A 26,966-nucleotide genomic window follows, 5' to 3' on the forward strand; every position below is an offset into this window, starting at 1 on the left:
CACACAGTAATAACGCAGCTAAAAAGCAGCCTAAAATGAAACCAGACAACATTCCCATGGCTACTATCTAGCTTAAAATAAGATAGTTAGTATTATCATAGCTAATAGTTAGTTTAAAATAAGATAATTCAACGTTTTCATGATCACAATTTCATTCTAAATAAAATCAGTCAATATTCCCATAGTCACGAATTACATAAAAATAATGGTGATTTGGTATAAATACGCGTCCCAGGAAGAAATTCCACGATTCAGACCTCTTCACTACTGCTGAGTGGAGGACAACCAGACAGCAGTACCCGCCGCCTACTCGGCTACCCTTTACTGAGTAGCGGGACTGAGAGTCGTGCGAAATATCGTGGGTCGAACCTTGGGCCTTAGAATGCTCCTTCCGCTACGCAAATCATTAGATAACATTCGACGTTAATTTTTGAGACTTGTTTCAGATACTATAGAATAATAATAAAATATGTCATGGTTTTTTTACTTGGATTGAAAAACAATTTGTTCATTTCTGATTAAGCACCTTTTAGGAAACATTACGTTTCCAAACAGAAAGTAATGATTTATAAACAACAACAATTCAAACAGGAACGTTTTTACAATATGAGTGAGAAATGAATTCCTGTCATTTATTTTGATGAGACAGCAGTCAGTGTGTGTGAAAAGGTCATTATTGTTGTGGCTACAGCGTGGTTATCTAATCACATTCGAGAAAGAGAACCCCGAATTTTTTTAACATTGCAAAGACCACATACCTATCTCCTGACCTATCGGATGACTACAGAATCGCTGTTGTTAGCAATCTTACATAGTCGTTATCACGATCTAATTACTTTAGGTGGTCGGATCTCGAATTTTAGAGTGGTAAATCTGCAAAGCCTTACCATTGATCTAACTATAAAATCATAAGTCAAAAATTTGCCACACAAATTTAAGACTTAATTAAAAACAAACATATGCTCGCATTTCAGTAAATTAGAATTATTTCTCTACTTTTAAGAATACTTACATGACATAACATTTTCAAAATTCTGCAAAACTTCTATGACGAATAGAAGAAAAATATTTGCGATGTATGTATTCTCAAGACGGCGAAAGATGACGTAAAAAAGTCCAAACGTTGTTCTGTGTTTTATTTTAATCAAAGTTTTACTGCCCATACCAGCCATCTTGAGAATACATTTTTACTTCAGGTGGGTTTCTCGTTATCATGAATTTGGGTACGTAAAAATGAATAATAATTATAAAGATGAACATAGGTAGAAACATTGCTTCAGACGGAAAATAGTGTCAATAATACCTTCCTGGTGGCTCAGTGAAAAAAAACTAGCGTCCATAATACCTTCCTGGTGACTCAGCGAATAAAACTAGTGTCAATAATACTATCCTGGTGGCTCAGCGAACAAAATAGTGTCAATAATACATTTCTGGTGGTTCAGCAAAAAAACAGTGTCCGTAATACCTTCCTGGTGGCTCAGTGAAAACAATAGTGTCCATAATACCTTCCTGGTGGCTCAATGAAAACAATAGTGTCAATAATACCTTCCTGGTGGCTCAGGGAAAACAATAGTGTCAATAGTACCTTGAACAACAGTTGGTCGAGCTAAGAATGATGGTGGTGGGTGATGATGGCTGGTTCCCTTCTGTCACTTCTAAACTAGGAACAGCTAGCACGGATATCCCTCCAATAGCTTTTGGTGAAATTAAACAAAGAAAGACATTTCTTTGTTTAACTTTTGATAATTGGTTATATTAATAACATCGCCATATTTGGTTATAGTGATATTTCACAAGTGTTTAATAACAACTAAAATTAAACGTATTTACATATTACAGTGTATACCTTACGTACACTTGCATACTTAAAAACCACGCTAATGACAATATGTTTTATTATACGTAATTGTTTGTGTATAGTTAAGCATAAAACTATACTATGGGCTATTTGTGCTGTGCCCATTAAGGGTATCGAAACCCGATTATAGAGCTATATGCCCAGATAGTTAGTCATTAGAGCGCTATAAGTACTTAGAATTGTTTTCTTAAATAATGTAAAAGTAATAACCTACTAAATTTCAAAACAACAAATGTTTCAATATAAAGAGAACTGGTCTGTTTTAGAAATTAAAACTAAGTAAAAACTGAAAAGCTCTATTAAAATATGAAGCCTTCCCCCCACAGTCCTCTGGAGGGACTGTAGTAAGTATACGAACGTAAACGCTAAAATCCAGGGTTCTGTTCCCTGGGGTGGGCACAGCACATAGTCCAATGTGGCTTTGCTTTAAAGCAAACAGCAATAGCGATCTTACCTATATTGACATTTTAATGTAATATTATTGTAATTATTGTAATAAAATGGAAGCTTCAGCTCGAGCAAGGTACAGAGAAATCAGTTCCGACCAATATCGATCATATAAAGTAGAAGTAAACAAGCGATTGGGGCAAAAAATAAAATTTGGTTGAAACATCTAAAATACAGTTCTCGTATCATAATGATTAAAAAAATAAGCTGTCAACAATTTGCTTAAATGAACTCCGTCGGATCCAGTGGCAGCGCCAAGGGGAGCTGGGGTGGCTTGAGACCCCCCCAAATGAGCCAAGCCCCTCAGCCCCCAATATTGTTACCTACATATATTCATAAAATATGAAAAACACTTCCTGTTTTACATATACTCATATTTACATAAACAGATTATTTCTAGTTTGTAATAATGAATTATTAATCAGAGTTTGAGTTTCCAATGAAAACTGCATTGAAAACGAGTTCAGAATAGCACACCTTTCTGAAATGTACCTTGGTATTTACATTATTATAATTAACATCTATACTTCATATTGATGGCATTTTGGGAAATCCCTTCACAGCTTACCCCCCCCCTCTCAGCCCTTCCAACGAAAATATCCTGGCGCCGCCACTGGTCGGATCGATATATGAAAGTATGCACCTGGTGTTAAATAGTGTGAATTAATTTTACATGATTAATTACTATCAAAACAGTGGCCAACAAAAATTGAACAATCACAATTCGACCAGTCGGTGGAATCAAATATTCTAGATCTTTGCACTCAGATTAAATAAAATACCAGATAAAGTGCCACGTGCAATACGTTAAAAATTCCTCAGACGGAAATTATGTAAATTCATGGTTAACGAAAGGATATCTTAGGATATTAAAAGTGATTTCCTTCATACGTAACTGTACAAAACGCCCATGAAACTGCAAAGCATAAAATGTTTAATCGCAAGTTTCTATGTATCTCTCTATTGATCCAGTTTAACATCCATACCAAATATGGTGAAGATCCATCCATATCCTGAGAAGTGGTTACATACATATACAACAGACAGTACTATTATATTTCTATAGATAAGTAGTTACATGGACATACAACAGACAGTACTATTATATTTATATAGATAAGTAGTTACATGGACATACAACAGACAGTACTATTATATTTATATAGATAAGTAATTACACACATATACAACAGACAGTACTATTATATTTATATAGATAAGTAGTTACATGGACATACAACAGACAGTACTATTATATTTCTATAGATAAATAGTTACATGGACATACAACAGACAGTACTGTTATATTTATATAGATAAGTAGTTACATGGACATACAACAGACAGTACTATTATATTTATATAGATAAGTAGTTACACACATATACAACAGACAGTACTTTTATATTTATATAGATAAGTAGATACATGGACATACAACAGACAATACTATTATATTTATATAGATAAGTAGTTACATGGACATACAACAGACAGTACTATTATATTTATATAGATAAGTAGTTACATAGACATACAACAGACAGTACTATTATATTTATATAGATAAGTAGTTACATGGACATACAACAGACAGTACTATTATATTTCTATAGATAAGTAGTTACACACATATACAACAGACAGTACTATTATATTTATATATCTGAGTAGTTACATGGATATACAATAGACAGAACTATTATATATATGAATAAAATATGTGACGTTGTTTGCATATATATTTTTCTTTTATTTTGGGGAACATTTACATATGTGTGTGTGTGTGTAGATGCCCGCCAATGGCACAGTGGTATGTCTGCGGACTCCCATCACTAGAAACTGGGTTCTGATACCCATGATGGGTCGAGCACAGATATCACATTGTGTAGCTTTGTCCTTAATTCTTAACAAACAAACACGTACGCTTTAATTTAACTAATAGAACTTTCACTGTCTTGAATCCAGTTTTAGCTCCCAGAAGACTTGGGCAAACGTTTTGAACCATTTATTAATTTTTTGTTTTCACGCATATCGTACAAGCTAATTAAAGTAATTAACATGGGATTTCAGTAAACGCAGTTTTACAGACAACTGCATATACACTTTTCTGTCTTCCACTGTGTCTTGTTTACTTTAAACAGTAATAAACAGAGCAAGTAGAATTATTCGTATCCTGTGTGACAAAGAATAAAATCTTTGTGTTTTCCTGTTCTTAAACTCTTTGTTAGAACACAGGAATCCTTCACTGGAAATGATTACCCTGTCAATCGTAAGGGCGTTGTAATGAGACGGCTAGTTTCATGCTTCGTGGGTAAAAAAAAGTGCCAGAAAGTAGGCGGTGGGTGGTATTCAACAAGCTAAAACTCGCTTACATATGTTTCATTTGGAAACCTCCATTTTCATCTATCCGCGGGTGTTCCGTAGATGAGCAGCCTCGTTTGGTGATTGGCTAATTAAAATTCTCTAAACTTATGAAGTTAGGAAAGCATTTTTATTTTACCGGCATAACCATTATGGTATCTGTTAAACCAGCATAGCACTAGTTTGATAGACATGGCGTGTAATGTCGAAGTAGGGCCCGGCATGGCCAAGTATGTTAAGGCGTTTGACTCGTAATCCGAGGGTCGAGGGTTCGAATCCAGGTCGCACCAAACATGCTCGCCCTTTCAGCCGTAGGGGCGTTATAATGTTACTGTCAATCCCACTATTCGTTGGTAAAATAGTAGCCCAAAAATTGGCGGTGGGTGGTGATGCCTTCCCTCTACTCTTACATTGCTAAATTAGGAACGGCTAACGCAGATAGCCCTCGTGTAGCTTTGCGCGAAATTCAAAAAACAAAACAAACAAACAATGTCGAAGTAAATTACAGAATTGAGGTTTGTGTACACACATTGAGGAAGGTTTGTGGTAGGAGACAATAACACGCATTTTTTTTCAAGTGAAGTAAGCACCTCAAACACATTGGGTAAAACACTTCTAAAAATGTGTCACAAAGATAACAACGGAGAAGAAGATAATTTACGAAAAATGACGTCACAAGGATAACAACGGGACAAAAGATATACCAGGAAATTGACGTCAGAAGGACAAAAACAGGACAAAACATGTACTAGAACAATGGACAAGGATAAAACGAAAAAAAACAACATTATACCAGGAAATATAAGCGTTGAAACGGTATGAATGTTGAAGAGCATGCATCCTTTATTACAATCTTCTTGACAAAGGGCGACCGAAACATTTAACTGTTTATAAATATTAAGTAGACCATATGTGTGGAGTGGTGCTATGATTTACTTTATTAAAATTTAGATGAATAAGTCCTGAAGCCTCCGAAGTTTTCAGTGTATTTCTTTTTTGTAGTTGTTAAATAAGCTAGATTCTCGGCTCTCTGATTAATTTTCAAATCCAGTTACCTGTCTCGTTAACTTACTATTCCAGGACCTTTTGGACACATGATCATTGTTATTTACACATGCACAAGCTGAGCTACCAGTTAATTATCAAAAGACGTGGGAAACAAGTGTCACTTAAATTACCTTTAACGAGTTCATCCTGTACAAGAACTATTAATAGATGCTTTAAGGGCTCAAAAAGCAAGACTTTCTGTCTTTGTAAGGTGAAGGGTACCACAGATGGTGATCATCTCATAAGTTTCATCAGGTACAAGTAACAGTAACTGGAAGATTGTATTCTCAAGACGGTTGGTATGGGTATTAGCACTTTAATTAAAATAAAGTACAAAACAACGTTCTGACCTCGTTGGATCATTTCCAGGTTATCTTTAAATTATGTCCTCGAGATGTCCCACTATAAAGAACTGAATAACTAACAACTAGAAAGTTAATAAGTCACGTATACTTGGTGTTTTTTATTATTTTGTCTAACACCTTTGTAAAAGTAAAGAACGTATATACTAAAGATTCTTGAAAGTCACATTGTGTTTTCCACGCTAACTGCTCAGATATCTGACCAAATATCCATATTTACACATGTTAAGCCTTATATTTAGTGTATAAAGTGAATAATACAACACTGGACATTTTCAGATCACAATCATTCGAAGTAATTGTATTATTTCTCAAATAAATACATTATTTATTTGCCTAAAGCGTCCTCTATGGATTCTTGAAAAGTTGGTTATATAACATTACTTCTTAAAGACATCTTCAATGGATCATCGCCCAGATAAGACAAGTTCACTGAAGACTCAACATTTGTACTACCCAGACTTCCAGAACCATTTTAAAACATTCACGTTTCCAAATATAAAAAAACACAATGTTTCAGGTTAAGCAAGTACCTCCATAAGAACTGAATAATTCCATGCTATGAAAAGAAGACGTGTATACACTGTGAACTCCAGATAATGAACCAGATTCGGTGAAGAAATACAAGAGTTAATTATAAATTCGTTTATACATGCATAATACAGATGCATGTTTTATATGGAAATTTAGAACTAACTAGGAGCTGCAAGATTAAACAGTATTTTGTTATTCTGTTCTTTATTATAATTACTAATGGTCTTTATATGTTGCTGTTCTCAGTGACGTTACGTGATCAGGAAAGCAATTTCGTTTCTGTTAGATCAGCGAATGTGCGTTTTTCCATTAAGATTTAGTACACAACTATCCACACACGTGATTCAAGTTACACTTTGGGTAAACCTTTATCAACTTGAAATATCAAAGTTCATAACTTTCTTAACGTTTCTAGTTTCTGAAATAAAGCAGGTGCGTTTAACCACACGGTCTGACTGAAGATTAAAACAAATTGAGATAAAAAATCCTCCCAAATTTCTGAACAAACGAGAAAAAAAAATTTAAAAATGCACGCAATGAAAGCACGGATAAAGTTGGGGAAATAAATGCCCATGGACACGACCACTGGTTAGTGTTATGGTCTTCTTGTCTCTACCATGGACACGACCACTGGTTAGTGTTATGGTCTTTTTGTCTCTACCATGGACACGACCACTGGTTAGTGTTATGGTCTTCTTGTCTCTACCATGGACACGACCACTGGTTAATGTTATGGTCTTCTTGTCTCTACCATGGACACGACCACTGGTTAGTGTTATGGTCTTCTTGTCTCTACCATGGACACGACCACTGGTTAGTGTTATGGTCTTTTTGTCTCTACCATGAACACGACCACTGGTTAGTGTTATGGTCTTTTTGTCTCTACCATGGACACGACCACTGGTTAGTGTTACGGTCTTTTTGTCTCTACCATGGACACGACCACTGGTTAGTGTTATGGTCTTTTTGTCTCTACCACGGACACGACCACTGGTTAGTGTTATGGTCTTCTTGTCTCTACCATGGACACGACCACTGGTTAGTGTTATGGTCTTCTTGTCTCTACCATGGACACGACCACTGGTTAGTGTTATGGTCTTTTTGTCTCTACCATGGACACGACCACTGGTTAGTGTTATGGTCTTCTTGTCTCTACCATGGACACGACCACTGGTTAGTGTTATGGTCTTCTTGTCTCTACCATGGACACGACCACTGGTTAGTGTTATGGTCTTCTTGTCTCTACCATGGACACGACCACTGGTTAGTGTTACGGTCTTTTTGTCTCTACCATGGACACGACCACTGGTTAGAGTTATGGTCTTCTTGTCTCTACCATGGACACGACCACTGGTTAGTGTTATGGTCTTTTGTCTCTACACATCTACACTACTTTATATTGATTTACAATCTCGAAACTTCTTACATCAGAATTCAAACATAACACATCATTGTTTAGCTGAAAAGAAAAACTAGCCTTTTTTTCACTTCTAACAAGAATAAGACACATCATTTAGGGCTCCGCATGGCTAGGTGGTTAGAGCTTTCGTAATATTAGGGTCTCGCATTTGAAACCCTTTCACATCAAACATGCTCGCTCTTTCAGCCGTGGGGGCGTTATAATGTGACGGTCAATCCCACTATTCATTGGTAAAAGAGTAGCCCAATAGTTGGCGGTGGGTGATGATGACTAGTTGCTTTCCCTCTAGCCTTACACTGTTAAATTAGGGACAGACAGCGCAGATAGTCCTCGTGTAGCTTTGCACAAAATTAAAGAAAAAGAAACACATTAATTGACCTGTATTCTCTTTGTTAACTTGAAGATGTCCTGAAAAGGTCGAAACATTGTTCTGTACTTTATTTTAATTAAAGTGCTAATACCCATACCAGCCATCTTGAGAACACATTTTTACTTCAAGTAGGTTTCTTGTCATCACGAATTTCATCAGTTAACCATTCCTATGTTAAGTGTTTGTTTTGTATTTGATTAATTCTTTTTTAATAAAATCCATTTTAAGTTTTTTTCCTGTGGAAGATAACTAAGTCTTAGGATTCGCAGCACTATAATCTGGGGGATGAGGGGGTTGATTCTCCTCAGTGGACGCAGTAGAAGCCCAGTATCCGAAAATCACATTTGGTGCTTGTTGGTGAAATAATACAAGACATCCACATGTTAATAACGTATTTATAAATAAAACACCCAAATTTTAATTTTAATTTATCTGTTCACGAGTTTTTTGGAACAAGGTGTTATTTTTGTTGTATATATAGATATACTGAATTTAAACAAATAAAAATAGTACAACCTTTTATATATGAACCTACTGATGGATTCATACACCCACTCATTTATTCCAATAAATAGTTTGCCTAAACCTACTAAAACATCTTTATTAAAACTCTACGTAGCTCTACATTTAATCAGAGGTTCATTAGGTGTATAACACCTGCCAAGATTAATAATAACTCAAACCTACATCACAGGTCCATTAAGTGTATAAAACTTGCCAAGATAAATAATCACCCAAACCTTCATCAGATGTCTATTAGGTATACAACACATGCCAAGATAAATAATCACTCAAACCTACATCACAGGTCCATTAGGTGTATAACACTTACCAAGATAAGTAAACACTCAAACCTACATCACGGGTCCATTAGGTGTATAACACTTACCAAGATAAATAAACACTCAAACCTACATCACGGGTCCATTAGATGTATAACACTTACCAAGATAAATAATCACTGAAATCTTCATTAACAATTTTTTCGTAATGTAATTTATTGGAGGTTTTGAAAAGTTTTTATTCCACAATCGAATTGTCTCGAAAATAGAGTCAGAATAGCACTAAAGTAACGACTTCAGATTGCCAGAACACTGTACTCTACTGCATCGGTTAACTAATAACTGTCCTTTACCACAAAGGTTGACCACCAGAGTGCTGTTCATCGCTACGAAGGTTGACCGCTAGAGTAGCGGCCTTTAAACTGTACACAAATGTTAACCGATTAGTATATTTATCAAAATTATTCAATTAGATGTTCATTATTTTAGTACAATACAAGGGTGGCCAAAAGTAACTATACAACTGTCAATACAAGGATGGCTAAAAGTAACTATACAACTGTCAATACAAGGATGGCTAAAAGTAAATATACTACTATCAATACAATGGTGGCCAAAAGTAACTATACAACTGTCAATACAAGAATGGCCAAAAGTAACTATACAACTGTCAATACAATGGTGGCCAAAAGTAACTATACAACTGTCAATACAAGGGTGGCCAAAAGTAACTATACAACTGTCAATACAATGGTGGCCAAAAGTAACTATACAACTGTCAATACAAGGATGGCTAAAAGTAACTATACTACTATCAATACAATGGTGGCCAAAAGTAACTATACAACTGTCAATACAAGAATGGCCAAAAGTAACTATACAACTGTCAATACAAGGATGGCCAAAAGTAACTATACAACTGTCAATACAAGGATGGCCAAAAGTAACTATACAACTGTCAATACAAGAATGGCCAAAAGTAACTATACAACTGTCAATACAAGGATGGCCAAAAGTAAATATACTACTATCAATACAATGGTGGCCAAAAGTAACTATACAACTGTCAATACAAGAATGGCCAAAAGTAACTATACAACTGTCAATACAAGGATGGCCAAAAGTAACTATACAACTGTCAATACAATGGTGGCCAAAAGTAACTATACAACTGTCAATACAAGACAATACAAGGTGGCCAAAAGTAACTATACAACTGTCAATACAAGAGTGGCCAAAATTAACTATACAACTGTCAATACAAGAGTGGCCAAAATTAATTATACAACTGTCAATACAAGGGTGGCTAAAAGTAACTATACAACTGTCAGTTCATTCACTCTTTTAACTTTTTTTTTTCAGGTTAGAGTCTGGTTTCAGGATAGTTTAGTACCACTCCACCTTGATCTTGCATGCATCAGTTGTGGAGACTTCAACACTTACCCTACTCTGGCCCCCCGCTAGTACAGCGGTATGTCTCCGGAGTTACAACGCTAAAATCAGGGGTTCGATTCCCCTCGGTGGGCTGAGCAGATAGCCCGATGTGGCTTTGCTATAAGAAAAACACACACACACCCTACTCTAACTGTTGGTTACGTCATAGCCACTTTTGGACACCCCAGTATGTCAACAAGTACTATTCAATTCCACGACACTTTTGTGAAGTTTACAGAAGCAGCTACGACATAACAGGACGAGTGAAACGACAGTTGTCTACAAGTTAAGAAGTGTGCGTTTACTCGTTTCACTGCTTATCTCAAACGAATTTTACAGATGAACCATAGAGAAGAGAAAATAATTATTAAGGTTATATAACAATAAATGGCAGCAATTTTAACCACACACACACACACACACACAGGCTTGGCTAAGTAGTTAGCACAGAATTCACTGTTTGTATCCCGTTACCGAAAATATATCCGCACTTTCGGACTGTGCGTTATAAGAATAGCTAGCTATCAAATGTCATTACTCGATAGAGCAATCCATGAGTTGGCGGTGGGTGTCGTTGACTAGCTGCCCTTCCTTTAGCTTATCACTTCAGCATTAGGCCAGACTAATAGACATAATCTTTGTGTAGCTTTTCGCTTATTTCTGAGACAAACAAATCACACCCACAACAACGAACCGAGTAGGTTACCAACAAACAATCACAGAAATAATCCACAATGCTGCCTCATGCTCCACGCGCAAAAGAAACTGAACTAACATAATTGCAGAATAGTAACATATAAATTTAAGCAATTGTTTTGTAAATAGCTAATTAAAATCGGTATTTTGTAATATCACTAGTTACTAACGTACAATCATCTCAATTATGACACAAACACACACACACAGGCAGGGAAGTCGAAAAACCAAAGGAGCTAAAGCGTTGCTATATTAACAATATGAGAGTGGGAGCATTTCACCCCATTGACCTCTGCCAACAATTCTTCATTACTCATAAACTGAAAGTTTATCAGAAACGGGAACAACCGGTCGTTGAGGGTTTTGTTTTTTTTAACGTCACTAAACCTCACGGATATCCATGATTACGTAACAATCCTGTTATGTTGCATGCTTTCTTCGTAATTCCTAGAGCTGTAGCAAAAATTGTTATCAAGATTTTTCTGCCACACCTTTTAACAGAAACAAGAAATTCTTTACTCGAATGAAAGCTGACATATTTGAGCTTCTCTTCAAGTGTTTCCGATTATTTAGTCACAAATAAAAATTCTGTTTTTAAATACGTATCAAAAACAGAACACCCAAGGTTTCTAAAACACAGGACTTACAAGATCCTGTGATTGTGTATAAAGGGATGTTCATGACATGTGGTAACAATACGAGGATTCGTGTTTTAGATTTTCATCTACTGATGGCCTGGTATGGCCAGGTGGTTAGAGTGCTAGCCTCGTAATCTGAAGGTCGCGGGTTCGAATCCTCGTCACAACAAACATGTTCGTCCTTTCAGCCGTGGAAGCCTTATAATGTGATAGTCACTCCGAGTATTTGTTGGTAAAACACTAGCCCAAGAGTTGGCGGTGTGTGATTATGACTAGCTGCCTCTCCTCTAGTCTTACACTGCTAAATTAGGGACGGGCAGCGCAGATAGTCCGATGGTTCTGGTTCTAAACCGATGTACAATAAAATTTCCACTGCAGGAGGTTCTGACACAGAACTTTAATATCACTGTTATTCACTCCCTCTCTTCATACGCTTTTCAAAGTTCATAGCCGCGAGCGGAGAATGATTGCCAAGCGACTATTTGAGCATCCAAAGACACATAAGTCCAAAAGAGATATGAATGCTACAACGTAGATTCTAGTTTGTACTTGCTTCTTGTAAAACTTACACCTTGACCTGGATGTTTTGTCTAGATGTAGTCACACCTTACTGGCATCTAGTCCGTACAAAGATGGCGATTCCTTTCGGTACTGTGGTATTCGCATGCAGAGTTCACCTTCGTGTTTAACTCGACTTTCCGGTTGTCTAACTTACCATTATTACTGCAACTCGAAAATTCTTTAAGTGTCTCGTAATAACGTCCTCGGTATGTTCTGGACCGTATTTGAAATGTTGTATCACCGGCAGGAAAGTAATAATTTGCTCTTTATTTATGTCCTTAAGGGGACATATCTTTCTTCCAATGTAACGACACACTTCCTTTTATTATATGTCACATACTGCTTTATCAGCTGGTTTTATATGTGGTTCTGTGCTTTGATTATCTCGTTTAAAGTTTCAAAATGGTTTCATACTCTAGTTACAACGATCACTCTGTATTACCACCGGTGTGTGATGGTAGTCAACGATCACTCTGTATTACCACCTTTTCTCTTGTTAGAATCACATTTTTTCTTTCTTCATCGGCACGATTCAACATTTTTGATTATCCAGATGGAGAAGTTCCTCTTCTAAAGTCCTCAACATGAATAAATTTTAAACATCACCCGCACTTTCAAGTAACCATTATTTATGAACCGAATCATAACAAAACGTTTTACCTGTGTACCCACGGGCAGCAGGAATAATCAAATGTAAAGAAACTGGATATGCATATTACTACCATGATTCTTAACTAACCCTCTTTAGTTCTTATTTTAAGTGTCCTTCAAAGGAACAGTATTTCTTAAAGTGCTTCTTAATTAACGATAGATGTTTTAAGTACCCTAATGTAGTTTTATATTGATAACATAACTTATCATTACGAGAACGATTCTTCGTATCGAAATCGATTCTGATAATCGTCTCAGAAACAATAATTTATAGTTTACAGATAACAACATTTCCAGAAAGACAAATTAGATTAAAGAGCATCATAAATCTGTGGTATGTTTTGTCGATTCTAATTCTTCAAATCGATCCTAATGTTGTAGACTACTTTATCTAAAAAGTACGGATAGGAATTCCACTATCAAGATCGGAAATCGAACAGTTTTGGTATCCACTTCCACAGCCATCTCCAAAGTTAATGATTTTTTTAAAAGTAATTTCCTAGTTGAGAGCTAGTGCATTTTGCTAAGTACTTAAGTGAGGGCAAGAAATAACTTAAGAGTTTCTGTGTCATCCGCTATAACAAAAAAGTATCCTGGAAGTTAAACGTGGAATCATAGGAAGTGCAACTGATCAGAGAATTATTCAGGTTACTTGTGGTAGAATCATAGGAAATGCAAGTGATCAGAGAATTATTCAGGTTACTTGTGGTAGAATCATAGGAAATGCAAGTGATCAGAGAATTATTCAGGTTACTTGTGGTAGAATCATAGGAAGTGCAACTGATCAGAGAATTATTCAGGTTACTTGTGGTAGAATCATAGGAAGTGCAACTGATCAGAGAATTATTCAGGTTACTTGTGGTAGAATCATAGGAAGTGCAAGTGATCAGAGAATTATTCAGGTTACTTGTGGTAGAATCATAGGAAGTGCAACTGATCAGAGAATTATTCAGGTTACTTGTGGTAGAATTATAGGAAGTGCAAGTGATCAGAAAATTATTCAGGTTACTTGTGGTAGAATCATAGGAAGTGCAACTGATCAGAGAATTATTCAGGTTGCTTGTGGTAGAATCATAGAAAGTGCAACTGATCAGAGAATTATTCAGGTTACTTGTGGTAGAATCATAGGAAGTGCAACTGATCAGAGAATTATTCAGGTTACTTGTGGTAGAATCATAGGAAGTGCAACTGATCAGAGAATTATTTAGGTTACTTGTGGTAGAATCATAGGAAGTGCAACTGATCAGAGAATTATTCAGGTTACTTGTGGTAGAATCATAGGAAGTGCAAGTGATCAGAGAATTATTCAAGTTACTTGTGGTAGAATCATAGGAAGTGCAAGTGATCAGAGAATTATTCAGGTTACTTGTGGTAGAATCATAGGAAGTGCAACTGATCAGAGAATTATTCAGGTTACTTGTGGTAGAATTATAGGAAGTGCAAGTGATCAGAAAATTATTCAGGTTACTTGTGGTAGAGTCATAGGAAGTGCAAGTGATCAGAGAATTATTCAGGTTACTTGTGGTAGAATCATAGGAAGTGCAACTGATCACAGAATTTTTCAGGTTACATAGAATGGAATCACGAAAAGTGAAAATCATTATAAAATATTTAAGGTTAAATATAAATAATCCGTATCTGTACGGTCACAGCTGTTTCCATTATCTTGAGTCAACATCAATAATTAAAGTTAAATATGAATGATCCGTATCTGTACGGTCACAGCTGTTTCCATTATCTTGAGTCAACATCAATAATTAAAGTTAAATATGAATGATCCGTATCTGTACGGCCACAGCTGTTTCCATTATCTTGAGTCAACATCAATAATTAAAGTTAAATATGAATGATCCGTTTCTGTACGGCCACAGCTGTTTCCATTATCTTGAGTCAACATCAATAATTAAAGTTAAATATGAATGATCCGTATCTGTACGGCCACAGCTGTTTCCATTATCTTGAGTCAACATCAATAATTAAAGTTAAATATGAATGATCCGTATCTGTACGGCCACAGCTGTTTCCATTATCTTGAGTCAACATCAATAATTAATTCAACTTTGTTATTTAAAATTATACATTCTTCGTTAATCTAAGTCCCTTATAAACTAGCACCACCTATTCTAAACGTTTAAACCTATTCTAAAATTTTGTAAACATACCACTGCTGTCCGTAGTAACAACCTTGACACTAAAAATGTTAAGCCTAATTTCTCGGGTATCCTGGTTGTCTCTGAATTTTTTTCTGGGATTGTTTGGTTTAACCAAAATATCTATTAAGTTTAAGTACTTAAGGAGAATTTAAGATTATTATAGAATATTAACTAATAAAACAGAAATGGATAATTTATAATATTTAAGTTAAACAGCAATAATCCAGGAGAATTTAAAACCATTATAGATTACTTAACGTTAAACTCGAAGAAATCATAAGTGGAAATCGTTATAGAATACTTAAAGTTAAATCACAAATGTAATTTTTATAATCTATTGAGTTTCCATAATGTTTCCTGTAATCATCTGTTAGTTCTCTGCTGTTACAGCGGTAAGTCTACGGATTTACAACTTTAAAATCAGCGGTACGATTCATCTCGGTGCACTCAGCGGATAGCCTGACTTGGCTTTGCTATAAGACAACACACAGAAACACATCTGTTACAATATTCAGCATTAATTACATTGGTTCATGATCGGAAAACAACGTTCACTGTAAAAGCCGGTTTAACAATGTTAGTAATTTCCTGACACTTTGCTGGGTTTGCTGTATTTTAAATGATTGTAAGGTTTTGATGATACACGCTGGTTTACCTCACAAAGACTTCATACCAAAGTTTCCAAGAATGATAACAAACCAATGTTTTGTTCTTGTTAAACGTAATAAAGCTATTCACTCCCACCTAACAATTCCGTATTGTGTCCTCCACAGTTACACACTTCATTTGAATTTTTTAAACAAACACCAGTTGATGTAAACAAACAATTGTAAATGTGCTTGAAATAATTATGCATTCATTTGAATTTTAAACAGACTTTATTTATGAATTTAATGGTGATCTAGCCATTTATTCATTATCAAGTAGTGTAAAACTATATATATATATATATATATGTTAACCATTCATTCATTCATCAAGTAGCGTAAAGTTATATATATATATATATGTTTCATTTTAATTTCTAAAACCTGATTAAATGAGTTTTGCAACATCGTTATAAGATTGATGGGTATCTAAAATAATCGACTAAACTGGCTTTAAGCAGCTTATTACGCATTGTACTTGTATAATAGTGATGGTCAATCAATCCGTTAAACCACAGGCAATAATAGAAGCCAGTTGGTTAAAGTGGGTTTTCTTTGAGTTCTCCCGTTCCGTCCCCCTACATCCAATTCTTGGCATTGGGTCTATAGATCCCCAGCTGCCCTCAAGGACCTTTTCAAGTCCCATACGTTAATTTTGTGATACTCGTCCTCGGTCTTTCTCTTGAATCTGAAGAAATTTTCATTGTTCGTTTTTACCTTTTTTTGTCCTTTACATTTAATTATTATTTTTTACTATTGTTATATTTATTATTATTTTTTTTCTCCATCACATATCTCTTCACAATTACGCCTCTCAAAATCCTTAACATGTACGCTGGAAGAAGAGAAAACAATTTCTGAGCACCTCCGGTCATATATGGATAAATATTTTCAAACCGAAATAACCTGCCATGGTTCGATTCAAAGTGGCCCGGCATGGCCAAGCGCGTTGAGCGTGCGACTCGTAATCTGAGGGTCGCGGGTTCGCATCCCCGTCGCGCCAAACATGCTTGCCCTTTCAGTCGTACGGGCGTTATAACCTAACGATCAATTTCACTATTCGTTGGTAAAAGAGTAGCTCAAGAGTTGGCGGTGGGCGGTGATGACTAGCTGCCTTCCCTCTAGTCTTACACTACTAAATTAGGGACGACGAGCACAAATAGCCCTCGAGTAGCTTTGTGCGAAATTCAAAAAAACAAACAAACAATCGATTCAAAGTCGTTGTCATGGCGATGCTTCTACCTGGCTACCTTTCTTCTGGTTGCTAGGTCAAAGTTAGGGACGGGCGTATATATATAAATAAATAAACATAATGTTATTATATACATTAATATTCCGTAGGCCATTAAAATAAGCACTGTAAAACAACAATGAGAGTTATAGAAAACGAAAACATTATAATGAGAACAAAACATCACAATTATTATTTCATCACCAGATGTCATTTTCATTCCTAAGTCATAACGAACAATCTATGTGGTCATGGCACCTAGACATGTTGTGGATGTACCATCTATCAGACAAGATCCAAACAGAGATGCCAAACTAGTCAGCAACTAAGGAGACTCAGTTAAGTGTTGGGAGTTGAGTGCTTGAATCCGAAACGTCTCGACTCCAACTGCGTTTCGCTTTCTGCAGCCAGTTGTGGGAAGACAGTTATTCCTTATATTTAAATATAATCTCAAAGTAGAACTAAACCACCCCAAAAATTCTACAATGTAAAATTCTAAACCTCCACCCTTTTCTTTAATGTTGCAAGATATAAAAAAAAGATTTTCTTATAGTAAAAATAAACCACCCTATATTTTTGCAAAAATCCACCCTTTTATTTAATTATTAGTAATATTAAAAAGAACTAATAATCATTAGCTTAATAGTTCTTAAGCCTTATCTTTCTACCTTTGTCTTGAAAATTCGCTCAAACACCCACACACAAATGTATGACAATAATATAATGTGCTTAAAAGTGCTAATACTGCTTAAAAAATGTTTAGCGTACAGCTTTTATAAGTTGAGGATCGTAGCTTGTAATACCACAAATTTAAATATTTTATTACATTTTAACACTTTGTACTAACAGAATACTCTTACTATATGACCAAAGGTATGTGGACATCCCTTCTATTTAGTGGGTTCGGCTATTTCAGCCACACCCATTGCTAACAGGTGTATAAAATCAAGCATACAACCATGCAACCTACATAGACAAACATTGGCAGTGGAATGGGCCGTATTGAAGTGCTCAGTGGCTTTCAATGTGGTACTGTCATCGAATGTCATCTTTCCAACAAGTCAGTTCGTCAAATTTCTGCTCTGCTGGAGCTGCTCCAGTCAACTGTAAGTGCTGTTATTGTAAAGTGGAAACGTCTAGGAGCAACAACAGCTCAGCCACGAAGCGGTAAGCCACACAAGCTCTCAAAACAGGACCTCCGAGTGCTGAAGCGCGTAAACATCATCTGTCCATAGTTGCAACACTCACTATCGAGTTCCAAACTGCCTCTGAAAGCACTGTCAGCACAAAAACTATTCAACGGGAGCTTCATGAAATGGGTTTCCATGGCCAAGCAACCGCTCACAAGCGTAAGATCACCATGCGCAATACCAAGCGTCGGCTGGAGTGGTGTTAAACACACCGCCATTGGCTCTGGAGCACTGGAAACACGTTCTCTGGAGTGATGAACCATGGTTCATTATCTGGCAGTCTGGTGAACGAATCCGGGTTTGGGGGATGCCAGGAAAACGCTGCCTGCCTGAATGCATTGTGCCAACTGTAAAGTTTTGTGGAGGAGGAATAATGGTCTGGGGCTGTTTTTCATGGTTTGGGCTAAGCTCTTTAGTTCCAGTGAGGGAAAATCTTAATGCTACAGCGTATAATGACATTCTAGAGAATCGTGTGCTTCCCACTTTGGAGCAACTGTTTAGGGGGAGGCCCTTTTTTGTTTCAGCATAACAATGTCCCTGTGCACAAAGCCAGGTCCATAAATACATGGTTCGCCGAGGTTGGTGTGGAAGAACTTGATTAGTCTGTACAGAGCTCTGACCTCAATCCCATCAAACACCTTTGGGATGAACTGGAACGCCGACTGCGAGCCAGGCCTTCTTGCCCGACAATAGTGCCCGACCTTAGTAATGCTCTTGTAGCTGACAGGAGAGAATCCCGGCAGCAATGTTCCAAAATATAATGAAAAGTAAAAGTCTTCCCAGAAGAGTGGAGGCTGTTATACCAGCAGAAGGGGACCAACTCTATATTAATGCTCATGGTTTTGGAATGAGATGTTCAACAAGCACATATGTGTGTGATGGTCGGGTGTCCACATACTTTTGACCATGTAGTGTATTATCATTTGGGAAAACTGACGTCTGTCTATCGATTGCGTGTGAATATAAAGAAGGAAAGAAAAGCAATTACGGGAAAAACAGTTATATGTAAAGGTGTTAGGCCTACTAAAAGCGACTTTTATGGATGCATGTTGTGTGTGCATGTTTTTTTTCAAAACTGGACAAAAACACTTTCTCTACTGCTAAAAACCACGAGCTTCGTGTTTTTTCTTATAGCAAAGCCACATCGGGCTATTTGCTGAGGCTACCGAGGGGAATCGAACCCCTGATTTTAGCGTAGTAAATTGAAAAACATACCGCTGTACTAGCGGGGTGCACAAGAGCTTCGTACAATGCTGTAACATCAAAGAAAAATTTTTAAGAGACAATTTTTATGTGGTTTCATACTAATCAAACTGTTACATTTTTATATTTTAAAGAAAATATGCGAGCAAAAATCATGTTTGAACATGTTTTTACTTGACTTTCGTTAGATTTTTTGTGTAATTTTCTAAAAATATTTGTTCATAAATTTAATAATGTTTTATTGTTTTCTTCTATAGAGAAGAACAAAAACGTATTTTTAACTGAAACGTTTGAAGGTGTAATGCTACAAAGTCGCTATACTTTTAACAAGTGGATAAAAAGTTTGTTTGTATCTTTACTCTTCACGCAAAGCTACACGAGGGCTATCTGCGCTAGCCGTCTTCCCTAAGTTGGTAGTGTACATTAAAAACTTCTTGCATCTCTGGTACCCGTTATGTACTTTAGAAAACCTGTTGTTGTATCTCTGATGCCTGTTATGTGCATTAGAAAACCCCTTGTTGCATCTGTGATATCTTTTATGTACATTAAAATTTCTTGCATCTCTGATACCAGTTATGTACATTAAAAATTTCTTGCATCTCTGATACCAGTTATGTACATTAAAAAACCTCTTGTTGCATCTGTGATACCTGTCATGAACTTGTTGCTCCTTTCGTGGCTGTACATAGTCAATGTAAACATCCTGCTCCATCCTCAGTTGTACTTCAGAGATCAACCCATCATGTGGTTCCTGAACGTTAACTGTACTGTAAGGCATCACTTTATTGTGTGGATACTTGCGGTCTCCGTGTTTGCTCTAAACTAAGCTGACATATTTACAGTATACACTGATTTCTACGTCATATTTCATAAAACTTTCTTACTCCTAGAATTATTGTTGGGGTTGGACCACGTCAGCTTTCTTAGCACATTTCCTAAACTATTTACGTACCAAATCACTTGTAGTTCACAGAATACGGTCCTTGTGTGCTCTACATGGAAACTGAGTAATTTGGTTCATTGTTTGGGTCAATTCTTTACCCCGAGTGTTACAATCGCGAAGACCATGAAATACTTAATTTAATGCGATATATATGAAAAAAAAAAAAACGCCTGTAGTTAACGGTGTAAAAGTAAGTCGCGAATTTAATGGATTATGAAATCACGGTCGCAGGTCTGGTGTAGGTACACTTTTATGTTGGTCTTACACACACGTGATTTAGGACAGTTCTTTTACATAAATATACAAAATCACTCATGGTTTACGCGTAAATGTGGGAATATTTCAAAGTATTGGGCTTAGCATGGTCTGGTGATTAGGACGCTTGGCTTGCAAACTGCAGATCTTGTGTTCGAGTCCCTTCACCGAATGTACAATGAAGACGTTACAATATTCGTTGGACTGGTACCTTGACGGTGGATGGTGTTGACTAGCTACCCTTCATCAAGTTTACCAGTTTTAAATTAGGGACAGCTTGCACGTGCGACTTTCGAGTAGCTTCACGTGAAATTCAACAAAGAAACTCAAAATATTCTGATTTTTTTTGCTTATGTTAAAATATTAATTATGTAGCTTGCTTCCACATGGGTAGTTTCGAAATTGAAGAACGGCTCTTTAAGTTCTTGAAAAACAACAATGAAAACATATCTTGCATCTAATTCACTTAACACTACAGTCACATCCGTATCTCCTCAGTCATGGGTGTTTGATATTTTCTACTGCCATGAAGAAAAAGAATTCCTCTTTAAAGCTTAGCAGTTTCGAGTTCCAGTTAAGAACTGAACTACCAAAACATGTGTACTTTTGTTTTATTGCTGTGTGTATGCTTCAAAATCCGGCAATGAGAAGGTTGTTTATCTAGAAATATATTAGTGAAAGATTTAGAACTGCTCACTATTGTCAAAGAATAAATAATGAAGTTGCGCTCACGTTTAAAACAAGACATGTTTACTGACGTCATGCCTATTAGAGTTAACATAAACTCGGATGTTCATCTAACGATTAAAACACTAAAAAGTAGATCAGAAAAAAGTGATTCTAGACTTAGTGTGATCTAAGGATCCTTCCACAGTGATACTTTAAGATGTCATCTCCGCTAAAGAGGGAATTTTATTTTTTTATAAATTTGTATTTATGGTTCGTATTCAAATGTTGGTATTTGTAACTATCAAATAAACATTTTTTTTTTTTTTTATAAATGTCCACTTGGAAATACTTGGGGGTTTGGCAAACCTTTAAGGAGTGCTTTCCAGCTTTCCACTCCCTCAAACTACCACCCTCACCCATGGAACTGCTACTGGTTCACATAATCTCCAAATTATTCAAAATACTCTTATAACATCTCTCTGTTATACTGTTTAGAAGTTTACAAATTATCCTTCAAAAACCTGTAATACTATTTTCACTAAAATTATTTCATAAGTGTAGGCTTAATCACTGTATTAGAAATGATTCAAACACTACAACAAAAACAGAGACACCAGTGAGATCATTCCATGGCAAATACGTGGAGAAAAACAAACATTCTCAAATAGATCAGTCATACCTATTTTATTGTCTACTAGCTACAGTACTCGTCCACTGGACGGACGTTATGTAAGTTCATGTTTGATAGGTTATCTTAGGACATGAAAAGTTGCTTCCCTTATATGTAATTATAAAAGAAACGAGCGTAAAAACTGTAAAACACAAAATCTTTAATCGCAAGTTTGTTTATATCTCTTTAAGGACCAATAGTGAACCTCCATACCAAATATGGTGAAGATTCATCCAAAAGAAATGAGGTACCGGAACAATGCAAGAAAGCCCATAAAAACAACAACAATTGCAAAACACGAAACTAAAAATTTGCATATACCCCCGCATAAGCCTAATGAGCCTCCACTTTAGTTGTGGTAACAATCCATCCACACCCTCCAACATATTTTCGTGGACATACAACATACAGTACTATTATATCTATATAGATAAGCAGTTAGTTACATGGACATACAACATACAGTACTATTATATCTATATAGATAAGCAGTTAGTTACGTGGACATACAACATACAGTACTATTATATCTATATAGATAAGCAGTTAGTTACGTGGACATACAACAGACAGTACTATTATACTTATATAGATAAGTATTACGTAGACAGTACTAGATAAGTTACGTGGACATACAACAGACAGTACTGGACATACAACAGACAGTACTATTATATTTATATAGATAAGTAGTTAGTTACGTGGACATACAACAGACAGTACTATTATACTTATATAGATAAGTAGTTACGTGGACATACAACAGACAGTACTATTATACTTATATAGATAAGTAGTTACGTGGACATACAACAGACAGTACTATTATATTTATATAGATAAGTAGTTACGTGGACATACAACAGACAGTACTATTATATTTATATAGATAAGTAGTTACGTGGACATACAACAGACAGTACTATTATACTTATATAGATAAGTAGTTACGTGGACATACAACAGACAGTACTATTATATTTATATAGATAAGTAGTTACGTGGACATACAACAGACAGTACTATTATATTTATATAGATAAGTAGTTACGTGGACATACAACAGACAGTACTATTATATTTATATTGATTCCTCGAGTAGGGGAGCGGGGGAACAATACAGTTATTTTTAACCTGAGTCCGCGAATTAGTCGATATGTCACACATCAGGTTCCTAAGCTGTAACGTATAAAATATTAAATGAACAGTACATATGAGTGACGTTTCTGTGCCCGAAGTTGATTTAAACAACCTTAGAACATTACAACTTTAGAGTCGACGAATGATCAGTTTTCTGGGAGAAATGGGTATTTAACATCTCCACCTGGCAAGTAAGATTGTCAAGAAAATTTTCAGAATAGTTGGAAAAATAAATAAATCATTTAGAATGGAGTTGGAGGAAGCGAAATACCAAACTTCTCTGGATAAAAAGACTTGTACCAAGCATTTGAAACTATTCTCAGTCATTGTGTTTTTATAGCGCAAAGCTATATAATATCCACCCCAGGGAATTGAATCTCTGATTTTAATATCGTAGGTCCGGCAACTTACCGCTAACTGACCAGAGGGCTTGAAAATAATAAGTAGTCATATCATTAAAAACAAATGTCACAAGAACTTTCATTTTAAAGCATTATTTGGGTCACGCTACTGTTGGAACAACAGCCATATTATATACAGCTGTTGTAGTAGAAAAAAGCCTTAGTATATGTGTTTTACTTATTTGTTTCAAGCGAGATCCACTCTTTGTTACTACAGACATTTCAAAAGATACCTCAAAGTATGGGAAATAAATTGGTTTAACTAGTTCCATAATATAAGAAGTCCTGTAAATATTAGAAACATACTAAAAACTACAAAAACAAGATCCAATAAAACTGTATAAAGGAACAGAAAGCTGATTGTGTGCTCCTTTATCTTCAAACTTGAAATCTCACTTTACAAGAATGTGCATTATCTGGGAAACTTTTAAGGCTATACAGATAAATGTTTGTTAGAAACTGGTTGAACATACTACTGGTATTTACCAGAAACCAGTGGAAACATACTACTGGTGTTTACCAGAAACCAGTGGAAACATACTACTGGTGTTTACCAGAAACCAGTGGAAACATACTACCAGTGGAAACATACTACTGGTGTTTACCACCAGAAACCAGTGGAAACATACTACTGGTGTTTACCAGAAACCAGTGGTGTTTACCAGAAACCAGTACTGGTGTTTACCAAAACATACTACTGGTGTTTACCAGAAACCAGTGGAAACATACTACTGGTGTTTACCAGAAACACTGGTGTTTACCAGTGGAAACATACTACTGGTACTGGTGTTTACCAGAAACCAGTGGAAACATACTACTGGTGTTTACCAGAAACCAGTGGAAACATACTACTGGTGTTTACCAGAAACCAGTGGAAACATACTACTGGTGTTTACCAGAAACCAGTGGAAACATACTACTGGTGTTTACCAGAAACCAGTGGAAACATACTACTGGTGTTTACCAGAAACCAGTGGAAACATACTACTGGTGTTTACCAGGTGTTTTACCAGAAACCAGTGGAAACATACTACTGGTGTTTACCAGAAACCAGTGGAAACATACTACTGGTGTTTACCAGAAACCAGTGGAAACATACTACTGGTGTTTACCAGAAACCAGTGGAAACATACTACTGGTGTTTACCAGAAACCAGTGGAAACATACTACTGGTGTTTACCAGAAACCAGTGGAAACATACTACTGGTGTTTACCAGAAACCAGTGGAAACATACTACTGGTGTTTACCAGAAACCAGTGGAAACATACTACTGGTGTTTACCAGAAACCACTGGAAACATACTACTGGTGTTTACCAGAAACCAGTGGAAGCATACTACTGGTGTTTACCAGAAACCACTGGAAACATACTACTGGTGTTTACCAGAAACCAGTGGAAACATACTACTGGTGTTTACCAGAAACCAGTGGAAACATACTACTGGTGTTTACCAGAAACCACTGGAAACATACTACTGGTGTTTACCAGAAACCAGTGGAAACATACTACTGGTGTTTACCAGAAACCAGTGGAAACATACTACTGGTGTTTACCAGAAACCACTGGAAACATACTACTGGTGTTTACCAGAAACCAGTGGAAACATACTACTGGTGTTTACCAGAAACCAGTGGAAACATACTACTGGTGTTTACCAGAAACCAGTGGAAACATACTACTGGTGTTTACCAGAAACCAGTGGAAACATACTACTGGTGTTTACCAGAAACCAGTGGAAACATACTACTGGTGTTTACCAGAAACCACTGGAAACATACTACTGGTGTTTACCAGAAACCAGTGGAAACATACTACTGGTGTTTACCAGAAACCAGTGTTTACCAGAAACCAGTGGAAACATACTACTGGTGTTTACCAGAAACCAGTGGAAACATACTACTGGTGTTTACCAGAAACCAGTGGAAACATACTACTGGTGTTTACCAGAAACCAGTGAGATCAAACTGCTAGCTTCAAGAATACTTTTCTAACACTTCATACCCAGTACTATTTATTAATAAGCACATAATATATGAAATGTTATTCTATTCATATTTTAAAAATATGTCATCGTTACCATGAACTGAGATTTACTGTTTGTTTACCGATTTTTTAACTAACAGTTTATAGCAACAGAATAAACAGGAAGTTCTTATTTAACTAAAGGTTTATAGTAACAGAATAAACAGGAAGTTTTCATTTAACTAAACGCTTATAGTAACAAAATAAACAGGAAGTTTTTATTTAACTAAAAGTTTATAGTAACAGAATAAACAGGAAGTTTATAGTAACAGAATAAACAGGAAGTTTTTATTTAACTAAAAGTTTATAGTAACAGAATAAACAGGAAGTTTTTATTTAACTAAAAGTTTATAGTAACAGAATAAACAGGAAGTTTATAGTAACAGAATAAACAGGAAGTTTTTATTTAACTAAAAGTTTATAGTAACAGAATAAACAGGAAGTTTATAGTAACAGAATAAACAGGAAGTGTTTGTTTATACTTGTTTAACCTTGACGTTAGTTACATTAAGCAGATTTCGTGTTTGTTTTATTTACATTTTATGATTTTTGATAAAATACTCGAAGTTATTTTGTAGTCCTTCTTGGATAAAGAAATACAAGCTCAGATTTTACTTGTAATTAATTAAAGTTATTTTCTACTTTTTGGATAGCGTTAAAACATCTAGTGAGTTATCAAGTTTATAAATTTCTTGTTTTGTTTCTTTCTGTGTGAGAACCGAAGTATTCAAGTCCGACTATGGCTGAAGGTAGACACAGGATTGACCCTCACTATAAAGTAAGCTCCAAATATAACATCTGACCTACATTGTACAGCTCATTATAATATGATCTTTAACCCTTACTCTGCTTTTCATTATAAAGTAAACTTCAGATATAACATCTAACCTACACTGTACCACTAATTATAATGACCTTTGACCCATACTCTGCTTTTCATTATAAAGTAAACTTCAGATATAACATCTAACCTACACTGTACCACTAATTATAATGACCTTTGACCCTTACTCTGCTTTTCATTATAAAGTAAACTTCAGATATAACATCTGACCTACACTATACCACTAATTATAATATAAACTTTGACCCCGTACTCTACTTCTCACTCACTATAAAGTAAGCTTTAGACGTAATATTTTAAACATATTCCATGACTTTCTATGGTTAAATTTGAACTTAACTTTAAATTACCTTTCTACCATCAAAACGAGGTTAGGGGCGAAATCCTCAAGCAGTGTGTCTGCCTGCATAGAATAGTTCATTATAATTGGAAA

General features: G+C 35.8%; 1 protein-coding gene across 8 annotated transcripts in view; it reads right to left on the reverse strand.

Annotated features, from left to right (window-relative positions):
• The window catches only part of LOC143256443 (uncharacterized), a 112,926-nt gene that overhangs the window by 84,622 nt on the left and 1,338 nt on the right, over nucleotides 1-26,966 (reverse strand). The window lies entirely within an intron of this gene.

Source organism: Tachypleus tridentatus, chromosome 7, assembly GCF_004210375.1.
Source record: "Tachypleus tridentatus isolate NWPU-2018 chromosome 7, ASM421037v1, whole genome shotgun sequence".
NCBI classification, from domain to species: Eukaryota; Metazoa; Arthropoda; class Merostomata; order Xiphosura; family Limulidae; genus Tachypleus; species Tachypleus tridentatus.